This window comes from Delphinapterus leucas, chromosome 20 (genome assembly GCF_059928025.1).
Source record: "Delphinapterus leucas isolate spDelLeu-1000000601 "Yukka" chromosome 20, BTC_Dleu_Yukka2, whole genome shotgun sequence".
Taxonomy (NCBI): domain Eukaryota; kingdom Metazoa; phylum Chordata; class Mammalia; order Artiodactyla; family Monodontidae; genus Delphinapterus; species Delphinapterus leucas.
The window spans coordinates 965,577-979,293 of record NC_143148.1 but is presented as its reverse complement, the minus strand read 5'-3'; positions in this window follow the sequence as shown (position 1 = coordinate 979,293).

The window sequence follows — 13,717 nt, the reverse complement described above, 5'->3', positions numbered from 1 at the left end:
GTTACGGCATACACGTGGGATCTAATTCCCTGACCAGGGAGCACGGAGCCTTAACCACTGCGCCACCAGGGAAGTCCCCATACCTTCTTAAATCGATCATCTGCTGATAGGCACTTGGGTTATTAGGGTTTTCCTCTTAGTCCCCACCCAGGGACACAGGTCCCAAAGTGGTCGCTTTTCTTCCCTTCCTGCCCAATTACTTGTAGATCTCTCTTACAGCCTTGGATGTACAGGAGTCCTTCTGCCAACTTCCGGTTCGTTTTCAGTGAGAATTGTTCCACATGTAGATGTATTTTTCATGTGTTCATGGAGGGAGGTGCGATCCATGTCCCTCTTACTCCACCATCTTGATCTATCACCAATAATCTCCCTTTTGATTAGGTTAAGGTCAACTGATTTAAAACCTAAATTACATCTTCAAAATCCCTTCCTCTTTGCTGTACAACCGAAATGAATCAGGGTGTAATACCAGGAGGTGGAAATCATGGGCGCCATCTTAGAATTTTGCCTACCACAATGTCCACTCTAGAAGTTGAAATGCATTGATTTAACTTGCAGGCCCTTGACAACCAGCAAGTCTGCACACTTCCTGTATGTCTGTTAATTAGCTACCCAATCTTTTTCGGGACTGGTCACTTTACATTGTTTATCCATGTATATGCTGGAGTCTATCTCACAACTGTGTATGAACCTTTATGTAGCAGCTCCCCTGACTCCTTTTCGTCTGATGTTCCTGTCTGGCTTCTCCAGGTGTCATAGTCAGGGTCAGCATACACTGAGATGGAGTCAGAAGTACAAAAGTTTATTGGGGAATAACACTAGTAAAAGAATGAAAAAGTGAAAAGGGGAGAAAGCAGGATTGGCCAGGAGGCACTGTCAGACCACCATGCTGCCCAGCAATAAGCTCAGGGCAGACTGCCGGTGAGAGGAGTCTTGTGTGGGGTGCAAACATCCAGGCCTGTGGACCATGGACTTGCGTGCTTGGTGGCCAGAGGCTGCTGGGAAAAGAGTGTAACCTGGGCTCCTAAGGAGCTCACAGCTGACAGCAGGTCCCTCTTTGAAGGCAAGTCAGGGTAGCAGCCAACCAATAGTCTATCCTTGGTGCCTTGTCCTCTGTTGGTGCACACAGTGCCCTTAAAGAAAAAGATCCTTCACTCAGGTTACAAAGCCTTGTCTGGTCGAGTCCTGCCCCCCAGCTCCATCAGGTTCTAGTCCCTTGGTTTCTGTGGCCTCTGATCCTCTTTCAATTCCTAGACTTCTCCATCAGGAACAGAAGCCAGAGTGCTCAAGATTCCTTAAGGGTCTACCAAAATGGTATCATTCCTTTTAAAATTAGAGGAGAAAAATGAATGTAATCCAGCCTGGCTTATGTTCATCTTTATACCAATGTAGTAATAAAATGTATTTTTTTCCTATTTTTTGATGGAGGAAGGAGCCCACGAAGGCCAAAGTGCCTCAGGCTTGAGAAAGAAGGTCGGGATCTGCCCCTGCCTTGCCCCTCCTCACACCAGGTTCTCCGTTATCAGACACCTCTGCTCTGGAGAGCACTCTCCTCTGTACTCCCTCTTCTGGTCAGTGCCTCATTTTTTCAGATTTTCTATTGCTGATGATCCCCAAGTACATCATACCAGCCCAGTCCCCTCCCTGTAGTCCAGACTAAAACAGTCTCCTGCGTCCTTGACTCTCCACTGGAAGGCCTGATGAGCATCTTACATGCCCCAAAGCGAATGCCAGTGCTGTCCTCAATCCCAGCTCCTCTCACAGCGTTGCCTGTCTTGGTCACCAGCGTTTCCATTCTTTCCCTGATAAAGGCCAAATCTTTTTTTTTTTGGTAATAAACTTATTTATTTATTTATTTATTTATTTTTGGCTCTGTTGGGTCTTCGTTGCTGCACGCGGGCTTTTTCTAGTTGTGGTGAGCAGGGGCTACTCTTCGTAGTGGTGCACGGGCTTCTCATTGTGGTGGCTTCTCTTGTTACGGAGCATGGGCTCTATGTGCGCAGGCTTCAGTAGTTGTGGCACGTGGGCTCTAGAGCACAGGCTCAGTAGTTGTGGCTCGCGGGCTCCAGAGCGCAGGCTCAGTAGTTGTGGCACATGGGATTTGTTGCTCCATGGCATGTGGGATTCTCCCGGACCAGGGCTCGAACCTGTGTCACCTGCATTGGCAGGCAGATTCTTAACTGCTGAGTCACCAGGGAAGTCCCAGGCCAAATCTTCTTTGATGTCTGGACTCTGCTAATTCATATCCTACCTGTGACTGGACAGCAGGTCCTGCCAGCATCATGCTCAAACCTACCCAGAATGCAGCCGACTCTCACTGCCTGCCTGACGGCCAGCACCTCTTACAGTGATCATGTCACCAGCCCCCCTGGTTCTATCCTTCTCCCCAGCTAAATTTCCCCATAGCAGCCAGAGACTTTCCCTGGCACCTCCCTCCTTTGCTCAAAGTTTTTGAGGGCTCCCAGCTCCCTCAGTGGGGAAAGTCCACACCACAGCCTGCAAGGCAGCCAGGTCAGCCCTGAGCTCACACTTTTCTTTCTCTTTGCCTTAGCTCCAGCCACACTCGTCCTCTCCCTGGTGCTCCCATGCATGATATGCTCCCACGTCAGGGCCTTTGCACATGCTGTTCCCCCCTTGCCTGGAATACTCTTCCATCAGATATCTGCCCAGCTCATTCCTTATCCTCTTTAAGTCTTTATTCATACCTGGCACATACTGGGTACTTAATGAATATTCATTGACTGAAAACCAGTCAGTTGAATTGTTGGTCCCAATTTTTCACTGCCCTCCTTGAAGAAGAATTACATGTCCTCACATGCTGCTAGTGACTTGCAAAGCCTCCCTGTGCAAGTGGGAAGGAGGCATATATATGTGATATATATGTATATGTATATATACACACACACATATATGTCTATATTTGTATAATTATTTATATTTTTTCCAAGCTTGGAAACTGGATTCAAAAACAAAGAGTTAGCCAGAAATCAGGGCATTTCTCTTAGAATCATATGCTGTCCTGAAAATAGAAAGATTCACAAAGGCTGAACTACATCCCTCCACATTTGGCAGAGACCAGGAATGTGAGGCTCACTTAAGGAAGCAGCAGGAGAACCAGAAGAAAGGGGTGGAACACATGGCCCTTGAGGAAACACTGATTCAGGACAGAGGCGGCAAGAATAATACATTTGGGGGAAAAGTTAATTAGAACTCAGTTCTTCCTTCTTCCACTATATAATGACATCAGAGAAGTCATACTCAAGAGAGATCATACCAATGTGTTGAGTGTACAGAAGTCTTAACAGAGCTCAACCCTTATAACCATGAGCAAATTCACTCAGGAGACAAATCTTACAAATGTGTTGAGTGTGGGAGAGTCTTTTCTGAGAAAGATTGTCTTTCAGTACATTTTAGGACTCATATAGGAGAAAAATTCTATAAATGTATAGGCACAAATTATCCCTTACTCAGTATGAGAGAATTTATACTTATGAGACACTTCATATTTGCAGTGAATTCAGGAGCTTATTTTCAAGGTGTGATTGCTTTATGTTACATCCAAGGATCTATAAAGGAAAGAAACACTACAATGTAATCATTCAGGGAAAAGTTTCATGCTCTTCTCAGTTACTCAACATCACAGCACACACACTGGAGAGAAACATATGGATATATTCACTGTGGGAAAAGCTTTAAACATAGCTCAGCACTTATGATGCTACATCAGAGAACTCATACTGGGAAAACCCTATACATGTAAATGGTGTGGAAGAGCCTTCAGGAGGTGTTCTCACTTTATCCAACACAAGAGGACTCATACTGGAGAACATTTTGAAGAGAGGCAATATTGGCAGGCTTTCAACTATGGCTTTCACATTATTTGACACCAGGAAATTCATATAGATTAGAGAAACTCATTGAACATAATATGGAAAAGCTATTGGTTGGAATTCCATGTGATTTGATATCAGAAATAAACCACAAAGGAGGCAGAATCCACAAGTTATTTTTGACCCATAAACAGGTACGTGAATGTAATAAGACTCTGCACTTGTAACTCCCTGCAGTCACAGATAACGAGGTATGAGCAGTTATGCTCTGCATATGCCCTTGATTTCACATAGAAAGTCATTTAATGGGACTCGGGGTCTAGGCCTGATGGACAATGTCTCATAGAAATGACTGCCATAGATAATAAAATGTAAATGTTTCGATGACAACAGCATATTTTTTACATCATATAAAAATCAGAGAACCACCAAATTTGAAGTGTCACGCAGAGATCATTTACCTTATAGTATCATAGGGATCAACATATGTACAGTTTTATAGTAGTCATAGAAGAGAGCTGAAAAATATGCCAACAATTTCTTTCTTGCATAGTCCTGTCACGTCAAACAAATTACAGACTTTTATAAAAACTCACAAATGTTTCACAAGTGGCATTCCACTACTAACTTTAAGGGAGGTATCATAAAGAGTTGCCTGCATCTTCATGTTTCTAGGGGCATAGTCAGTGTTCAGGCAGGACTAAAAAGACATACCACACACAAAACTACAAGAACTCATCAATGAGTTCTGTAAAGTTTCAGGATACAAAATTAATATACAGAAATCTGTTGCATTTCTATACACTAACAATGAACTATCAGAAAGATAAATTAAGAAAATAATCCCATTTACAACTGAATCAAAAAGAATAAAATAACTAGGAATAAATCTAACTAAGGAGGTAAAAGACCACACTGGGAAAGCTATAAGACATTGATGAAAGAAACTGAAGATGACACAAACAGATGGAAAGATATACTGTGCTCATGAATTGGAAGAATTTATATTGTTAAAATGACCATATTACTCAAGGTAATCTACAGATTCAATGTGATCCCTATCAAAGTACCAATGGCATTTTTCACAGAACTAGAACAAATAATTCTAAAATATGTATGGAAACACAAAAGACCCCATATAGCCAAAACAATCTTGAGAAAGAATAAATCTGGAGGTAGCATGTGCCCTAATTTAAAACTATACTGCAAAGATACAATAATCAAAACAGTATGGTACAGGCACAAAACCAGACATATAGATCAATGGAATAGAATAGAAAGACCAGAAATGAACCCAAACTTATATGGGCAATTAATCTACAACAAGGGAGGCAAGAATATACAATGGGGAAAAAGATGGCCTCTTCAATGAATCATGTTGGGAAAACTGGACAGCTACATACAAAAGAATCAAACTGGACTACTTTCTCACACCATGCACAAAAATATATTCATAATGGATTAAAGACTTAAACGTAAGACCTGAAACCATAAAACTTATAGAAAAAACCATGAGCAGTACACATTTTGACAATGGTCTTAGTAATTTTTTTTTTTTTTGCTATGTCTCCTCAGGCAAGGGAAACAAAAACAAAAATGAACAAATGGGACTATGTCAAACTAAAAAGCTTTTGCACAGCAAAGGAAACTATCAACAAAATGAAAAGGTTGCCAACTGAATGGGAGAAAATATTTATAAGTGATATATATGATAAGGGATTAATATTCAAAATATTAAAAGATCTCATAGAGCTCAACATCAAAAAAAAAAACAAACCGAATTTTAAAAGGGCACAGGATCTGAATAGACATTTTTTCAAAGGAGACATACAGATGGTCAACAGGCACATGAAAAGATGCTCAACATCACATTCAAAAGCACAATGAGATATCACCCCATACCTGTCAGAATGACTATTATCAAAAAGACAACAAATAACAAGTGTTGGCAAGGATGTGGAGAAAAGGGAACCCTTATCCACTGTTGATGGGAATGTAAATTGATGCAGGCACTGTGGAAAACAGTATGGAGGTGCCTCAAAAAATTAAATCAGGGAATTCCCTGGCAGTCCAGCGGTTAAGACTTTGCACTTTCACTGCTATGACCCAGGTTCAATCCCTGGTCAGAGAACTAATATCCCACAAGCCACGCAGCACTACCAAAAAAAAGAAAAAAATTAAATCGAACTACCATATTATCTAGAAATTCTACTCCTACGTATTTATACAAAGAAAATAAAAACACTAATTTGAAAAGATATACGCACCCCTATGTTCACTGCAGCATTACTTACAATAGACAAGATATGGAAGAAAAACTAGTGCCCATCAGTAGATCAGTGGATAAAGAAGATGTGGTATATATACACAATGAAATATTACTCAGCCGTGAAAGAATGAAATCTTGCCATTTGCAACAACATGGATGGACCTAGAGTTATTATGCTAAGTGAAATAAGTCAGACAGAGAAAGACAAATACAGTATGATTTCACTTATATTTGGAATCTAAAAAACAACAACAACAAAAAAGAACAAACATAACAAAACAGCAAGAGTCACAGATTCAGAGAATAGGTGATTGCCAAAGGGGAGAAGGGTGGGAGGAGGAGAGAAATAGGTGAGAGGGATTAAGAGGTACAAACTTCCAGTGGCCAAATAAATGAGTCATAGGTATAAAATGTACAGTGTGGAGAATATAGTCAATAATTATGTAATATCTTTGTACGGTGACAGATGGTAACTAGACTTACCATGGTGATCGTTTTCAAACATACAGATACATCAAATCACTATATTGTGTATCAGGAACTAACATAGTTTTGTACCGTAGGTCAATTATACTTCAAAACAAACGACCAAATAAACTTATAAAAAAAAGATCAGATTTGTGGTTATCAGAGGGGGGGGAGGGGAGGGGGAGGGGGAATCGGATGAAGGCAGGTTGATGGTACAACATGATAAATATACTTAATGCTGCTGTATGCTATATAAGAAAGATGTTAAGAGAATAAATCCTGAGTTCTCATCACAAGTAAAAAACTTTTTTCTGTTTATTTAATTTTGTATCAATGTGAGACAATCGAAGTTCACTAAACTTATTGTGATAATCATTTCACGATGCATGTAAGTTAAATCATTATGTAGTACGCCTTAAACTTATAGAGTGCTGGATGTCAATTATACCTCAATAAAACTGGAAGGGAAAAAAATAAACTGTTTATTTTAAAAAAGACATACCACAGCCTGGTGAAGTGTCTGTACTCCAAGGGTGATACTGGGACTGGGAGCAACCTCACCCATAGCTGCTCAAAAGGGTATATGGTTCTGGGGAAGGGATGAAGGGAAATGTCCCACACATGAACTCTGAAGACCTTCCTCTCCCTCTCCCTTTATGAGAATCCTTTGAAAATCTGGTTTTCCTCCTAAACCCAAGGGAGAGCTCCTGCTCTTCCCTTATACTCCATGGAATACCACCTTTCCTTTCCAGCACTACCATCAAATCCTCCACCAAGATCCCCATCTCCTTGCTGCTCCCTGGATGTTGAGACTTTATTCAGTTCCAGATCCCTGCTGGTAGCAAGTCCAGAAACTTCCAGCACCAGCTGCTCTCAGATGGGGCATATGTCCTTAGAACTCAACTTGAAGAGAGGCTTCTGGGGCAGATGAGCTTCACCCAAGCTGGCTTTTGTGCCAGCCACCGTGGAGGGGTCACCTACAGATGCCAAAATGCGAGCCACTCTTTTCCAGCTCTTGTCACAGCCAGGACATGGACACTTGTGTCAACCTGAGCCAACGGGACCTGAGGAAGTCTACAAGAAAGAGTGCTTCTGAAGAGAATGCATTCCTTTGTTGAGGTAGGCAGAGTAATGGCTCCCCAAAGCTGCCCACATCCTAATGCCTGGAACCAGTGACTATGTTATCTTACAGGGCAAAAGGGGCTTCACAGATGCAATTAAGTTAAGGATCTTGAGATGAGATTATCCTGGGCCCAATGTAATCACGAATGTCCTTGTTTTAAGAAGAGGCAGGAGAAGTCAAAGTCAGAGAAGGCAATGTGATGAGGAAGCAGACGTCAGAGCCAGAGAGAGACTTATAGATGCTACACTGCTGGCTCTGGTGATGGAGAGAGAGGCCATGATCCAAGGAGTGTAGGACGTCTCTAGAAGCTGGAAAAGGCGAGGAAAGCGATTCTCCCCTAGAGCCTCTAGAAGGAAGGCAGCCCTGACAATATGTTGATTTTTGCCCAGAAAGACCCGTGTTGGACTTCTGACCTTCAGAGCTGAGATGATAAATTCGTGCTGTTTTAAGCCACAAAGTTTGTGGTAATTTGTTACAGTGGCAAAGGAAACAAACACACTCCCTGATGGCTATATCTTCAGCCAAATGTTGTATGGTTTCGTGTGATGCGTGAAACTGTGACAACCTCCTTGAGGCCATGAGGACACGAGCCTTGGGATTAAGCAAGACAATACACTGAGGAGAGCTGAGCAGAAGATGCAGAGCACCTGAAACCATCCCTGGAAGCCCTTGCTCTGGATTTCACGCGACGAGATAGTGAATGGTGGCACATTCTGTTACTCGTGGCCCCCAAAAATCTCACATGATAACCCTTTCTTGCTCCCAACCAGCTTCTGCTCTCAAGTCTCTTGTTTAATCATGCTGAGACACAAGTCAGGGACTCCTAGGAGCAGCCATCACAGGTAATAAGCTTCTGCAGGCTCAGGCTGACGCTTGCTTACCTGACTTAGAGTCACTCCTCAGGAGGTGGACACCCCACAAAGAGCAGAGAACCACTGTGGTCAGCATGAAGGGCCAGCTGCAGTCTGAGAGGCACTGCCAAGGGGCTACAGAGGAGGCAAAGAAACATTCCAGAGTTCCAAGGATATGACGTGAAAACACACAGGAACAAGGGTATATGGTGGATTCATCAAGTTACACATGCAGACATGGGTACACTCTCCCCCTCAGTCTTCATAGTGGGTGACATGGGTCCTCTCTGGGTAGGGGAAAAAAAAAAAGGTGCTTGAAGAAAACCATACCTCCATTAAAAAAAAAAATGTGCCAACTTGCTGAACAAGATGAATCCTCTGCCACCACACACACAAAAAAAATTCTATGATTATTACTGCATGCTATTGATGGCTTTGAAGTCTAAATTTATTGGAAAGAAAAAGAATTTTTTTTGAACTAGTACTTTCTGAGGGCATTTCTCCTTAAGATGAGTTTGAATCCAACTTGATTGTTCTCGTGAAGATGGCAGTCAGTTCCTTTCCTCACATTTTAAAGAGGAAGTACAGAGCAAAGTCAAGGGCCAGGCTCCCAAAGAGCCCACTGTAATCCCGTAATCCCATTTGCTGTTGTATTGAGCCCAATGATGATTTGGGATTTATAGTTGGCCTTCCCAACCTAGAACATAAGACTCATCTTCATTTATGCAATTTTACTCGTAATTCTTTCCAGAAACTTATCTTCCTGTAGGTTCCTTGCATTTCCCAACAAATTAATCCCAGACAGTTACGTCTTTATGCTTCTACTCTGAATCTCCTTTTCAATATACTTGTTAAGGTTATACAGATTTTGTGTGTACCTGTGTGTTGATTCATGTATCTTTCTTTCTTTCTTTTTCTTTTTTTGCGGTACGCGGGCCTCTCACTGTTGTGGCCTCTTCCGTTGCGGAGCACAGGCTCCGGACGCGCAGGCTCAGCGGCCATGGCTCACGGGCCCAGCCGCTCCGCGGCATGTGGGACCTTCCCGGACCGGGGCACGAACCCGTGTCCCCTGCATCGTCAGGCGGACTCTCAACCACTGTGCCACCAGGGAAGCCCTCCAATTGGATTTTTAAAGTATTCTAATGTGATCTATTTTTTAAAATATTTATTTATTTAGGCTGCACTGGGTCTTAGTTGTGGCATGCGGGAGCTTTGTTGTGGCATGTGGGCTCTTAGTTGCAGCATGCATGCGGGATCTAGTTCACTGACCAGGGATCGAACCTGGGCCCCCCGCACTGGGAGCAGGGTGTCTTACCACTGGACCACCAGGGAAGTTCGTAATGTTATCTATTAATAGAAGCATTTTTATATTTTCTTTTCTAATAGTTACAGCTCTTACGTCTGTTTCCTATCTTTTTTGTGGTAACAAGGACATACAGAAATCTTAAACTTCAGATTGCTGAAAGCAGATATCCTTCTGTTCTGGATGTGTATATCAATCCATGGTTATTGAACAGAGGAGTGAATAAACAAGAGAATGAAGAAAGATGGGGGTCAATTTTCATCAGAGAGGAAAAGGTCAATTTCCTAAGGCAGAGAGAAATATTGAAATGGGTTGTATTCAGGACCAGCAGTAAGCAGGTTGCTGGCTTATCCCTTGTCTACATCCTAGTGGCCAAAGGATGAGACACTCCTACACTCGATGATACCAAGAGGGAAAGTAGGAGCCTGGTCCTGGATGACACTGGTGGCTTAACGAGTACCAGGAAGCTCCTACTTGTAGACATTCATTTCAGTGAGGAAATGGTGTTTATTTATGGTAGTTGGATTTTCAGTTATTTACAGCTAAACACACCCTATAGGATACAGGGTACAAAGCTTTGAACTGGATTATTCCAAAGTCAGCTTACTGGTTTGTCCAGTATTCTGTGGACTTCTTACACTCCTTTTTGAAAGAGATCACTTTCTGGAAGCTGTATGTGGTCTGTCTCTGCTCAGAGCTCAGGTTCTTCACCTTTCCCCCATGTGCTACATCCTGTCTGGATTATCATGATTTTGAACTTATTCTTGATGTGTGGGAGAACAGGCAACGAACAAATGTGTAGCAGTAATAAATAGACCCCAAAGCCTATTTTCAGGAAATAGTTATGATACTAATAATTTACAGGTAAAATGCTGATTAATTTATTCCTCCTTCTCTAACCTGAAGTTCTTAAGCTGAGGAGTTGAGAAGTGTCCTAGAGGCTCATGTTTCAAAGACAAAAATATACATCTTTCTTCGTTTTCTTGTTTTTTTAATGACTTTTAAAGTGTTCCCCTTCACATGGAACACTTTGAGATGCTATGTGTGATGAAATAATAACGGTGAATGGAGATCAAATTGTAGGTCCATGATTCAGTCGACTGAATGCCACCAGCTACCATAGTGATTTGGTCAATATATAGTTTTATATCTCTTATTCTTAGTCATATATTGTTTAAATTAAACCAATAGTGGACTACTGATTTTAAAAAGCATATGAAAGAATGTTAATATATTTCAACAATTCAGTATCTCAATAAACATGTTTGTCAGACTATACTAAGAGAGGAAAAGGGCAAATTAAACTTTTCAATTGAATGAAACGATTATTACTGCTAATCCAGCAATTTTCATAAATGATCCACAATGCCTTTTCTGCAATTCTAAATTCTAAAATGTTTTCTAACGAAAAGCTTCTTCCCCCTATTATGTCTCTGCAAAATTTACCTGAACTAACACGGCTATTTACATTTTGTTTCTCTCTAACTTAGTGGGACTCCTCATATATTTTCATACAGATATACCCAGACGCTGCCCCAGACCTGTTGGGATGTTACATATTGCGCAGTGTATGCACCTTACTATACTGCTAAAATCCAAATGCTTATGAATTCTAAAATACTTCTGGCCCTGAAGGCTTAGAACAAAGGATTAGGGTCCTGTATGCAAACAGGATGCATAACATTTTTGACATTTTACATGCATAATAGTTAACATTTGTTCAGAAATGTTTTTTTAATGTAATCAAATTACAGTAAATTAAATAGTATGATTAATTTGCTAAATGAAAAAAGAACATGCAATTTATTATTAAAAGTTGTATTCAAGTGGGTTTCATGAATCAATCTCAAATACTATACTTATTTAAAAACACTTTTTAACCTAAAATCATTTTTTTTGTTTCTTTTTTTTTGTGGTACTCGGGCCTCTCACTGTTGTGGCCTCTCCCGTTGCGGAGCACAGGTTCCGGACGCGCAGGCTCAGCGGCCATGGCTCACGGGCCCAGCCGCTCCGCGGCATGTGGGATCTTCCCGGACCGGGGCACGAACCCATGTCCCCTGCATCGGCAGGCGGACTCGCAACCACTGCGCCACCAGGGAAGCCCTAAAAATCATGTTTTTATTCTATACCATACAAACAGAAAAAACTGAACTTCCAAGAAGGCTTTCTTTCTTAAGATGTTAAGGCCTCCATCAAACTTGCAGGTGAATCACTGGAAGCATCTCTAGTCACATCCAAAACAAAACAATAATATGGCTAATTAATTGCCCAGTCATACTACCTAGGGCTATAGAACATCAATTTTTTTAAAGTCAAAGTATGGAAAAGAGGCCTAAATTATTTAATGAATGGGATGTTGTTTTATCAACAGCCAAGTAAAATCCAGGGAAGTGCTGTTAGAAGTAAAGACATCTGCATAGTCTCTAAATACTAATATGCAAAAGTCAACAGATATACTGTCTTAATTGCAACAAATAAGATGAACAATGTGCAGCCTGCACGTGGATATTCTCCACAGTGGCCATAGAAATTAACAACTCCTGGAACAAGTTTAGCATGCAGTAGACAGGATGATCCAAACAGAGGCACAGGGCTGCTGAAACCTGCTAGGAAACCCCAAGGAAGGGGAGAAAGAGTACACTGAGCCCTGGGTCAGAGTAGGATAAGAGAGCCCCAAGTACCAAGGAGGAGAGAGGACATCAGAGCCTGGGCCCTGGAACCTAAGGAAGATGAAAGGACACTAAATACTGGACTCTGAGGAAGACATGAAAATAATTTATCCTGGGCTCCCAAGAAAGATGAGAGCGGGCTGGGTTCAAGGAAGAAGAGCACACACCGGGTCCTGGGCAGCGAAAGACTTCTCCCATTTCCTAGATATGGGCATCTCGCTCATAGAAGAGGACACGGGGTAGAGAATCCTGTCCAGCCCACTCCAACTCCCTGATTCTTTGCTTAACCAAACATCAGACAGGCTACCCTGAACTTTCTCCCCAGTAAGCCCCATACGTGTACTTCCTCGTAGAATCCCATTTTAGCAAGAATCCTAAGTCAGTTTATCACGAATTCCTTACTCTTGATATCTGATCAAACTCCTCATCCCCACTCTCTATCCCAGGTGATATCCCATCACCTGGGCCTGCCTTCAGTAAAAACGCCTATTATCTTGGTTCAGCCAGAATCCCCCCAGACTTGATGTCTCCTTTTCTTCATTTTCTATCCACCAGTATCTCACTCCCCCAATCCTAGGCCATAAATCCCCACTTATTCTGGTTGTATTCAGAACTGATCTCAGTTCTACACTGGAGTCTCCCTTCCCCGGTTGCAATAGTTTATTGAATAAAATCTACTTTCACCGCTTTAACTTCCGTCTAGCTCTGGTTTACCGTAGACAACAGCCACGCCCCCATCCCTGTGTCTTGGGTCCACGTAACCCTGCCCTTCGCACAACTTGAGTAGACAGTCCTGACCCCCACTCCCCTCCCTGGGCCTGGAGGACATTTAGTCTCAACCTCTGCACACTTTGGGGCAGGCCTGTCCCTCTTTTCCTCCCAGGACCTCTGGCTGATTTCAGTCCCGTCTCCAGAACATTTCCCACCCTCCCAACCCGCCCCTTTTTCCTCTCCATTAGACATGGACGCACCTTTAGCACCGCCCTCTTCCCAGAACTTGGCAAGACTTTAGCCCCGCCCCTCCGCACTTCCGGCCCGCCTCACCTCCCCCTACGCTGGGTGTGAGCAGAAGCTCGCCCCGCCCCTCTGCACTTCCGGCCCTGCCCCTCCCAAGCTTCCCTTTCTCCACTTCCGGCCGGTCCCATGCGTTAGCAGCCCTCGCGGCAGGGTGTGGATCCCTCCCGGCCTGCGTCGTCGCCCACCC